Here is a 1,544-nt window from a genome sequence, read left to right as displayed (position 1 = left end):
GAAGAGGCGGCATTTAAATGCAAGCCAGATACTGTGGAGAGTCCCTTCAGTCGAAACACAGACACAAGACCATGCCTATATTCACATATTTAGGCGACTCTCGACATTAGAGATATTGAGGCTAAGACAAAACGAGGCCATCAGCCAATGCGTGGACCAACGAAGCAGCTGAACAGAAATTATGTTTATATACTTGAGCTGTGTCTACCTCAGTGGGATGGATTCGCATCCAACTGATGACGGGAGTTTTCATCTGTCCCAAAGGCGTGTCACCACTCACATTCAGGTGACAAATCACAGGGTAGTCTGAACGTCTGTTGAATGTTAACATCTCTTCAGATAAATCGACACTGTACTGCTCCTGTAGGATCTAACATTCGAATGGTTCTCTCCCAGTGACTCTCTGGTTATGCATTTACCGGAAGAAATACTGCTACAGTCAACGGGAAGTAAAATAAAACCAAGGGACTTTGTGGAATGTGAAGAAGGTTTCGTCAGGAACTGGAAAGTGTAATGCACGAGCCTTATTATTGAGGTTGTGTGGTCCATCACACTAAAATAGTCTGTCATTAAGCACAGATTTGTTTCAGCCTTGGCGTGAAGCTCTCTTTTGTACACGGAGCCTTCACATCGGAAGTGATGTACGCATGTTTGGTTACATCGTCTTCCTCCTTGTTATACGCACTTCTATTTACACATTCCCTTCTCCATTTCCGGTGTTTAGTAATTGTTGATATCTGTCATGCAAAACCATTTGGATTTCTAAACTTGGCAACAATAAAAATACCTCGACCTGGAGATCCAGCCCTTGCTCATATCATAATGCCTTTAGGATGTTGATTTAATTGGCGTGGTACTACCTTGTCACAGTGTAGCAAACCATTTGGGTAGCGCTACTAAGCAGCGCCATCAAGTAAACTGAATATGCAGATGTCTCAATACCTAGCAGCCTATAAATGGCCACCTTTAAATATAATTTGTAGACAAACAATCGAATGGTGTGAAATAACCATGCCTTAGAACAAAATCGGCTCGGTGAAACAGTACTGGCTGATGTTGTTGCGTTTATTCAACGCACTTAGTTTACCATGGAATTTAAAGACTTGCATAATTTTGCCCTCTCACAATTAGTTTCCAATCATTCTATCAAGTAACGCGTTTTGGAAGACATTGTGCTGTACAATGTGGTAGCCTGAAACAAATTAGGTTTTGGATGGAAATGGGAGATTTTCTGATCCACAACGATCAATGATGCCTACTCTATTTCGAGGCTGGTGTCACACACTGGCTTGTAGGCTCGAAATGCGGTAATGATCCCTATAAGGCAAGGCTCATTTAAAAGTAAATTATCTCACACAACTTGCAATTAGGCTGCAGTTACGTGCGCAGTGGTTATGCCTTTACAATACCTATATCGGCCTACATGGGAGAAATCTGCACCCAGGTGCCTTTTTTGCTTTATTATTGTGATTAATAACTTGACAGGATCCAAGCCCACACGAACTAATGACAATCTATAACTGCTACCACATTGATAAAGTGAT

Source organism: Echinococcus granulosus (assembly GCF_000524195.1).
Source record: "Echinococcus granulosus chromosome Unknown EG_S00232, whole genome shotgun sequence".
Lineage (NCBI taxonomy): Eukaryota > Metazoa > Platyhelminthes > Cestoda > Cyclophyllidea > Taeniidae > Echinococcus > Echinococcus granulosus.
Note: the sequence above shows the minus strand (reverse complement) of the source record.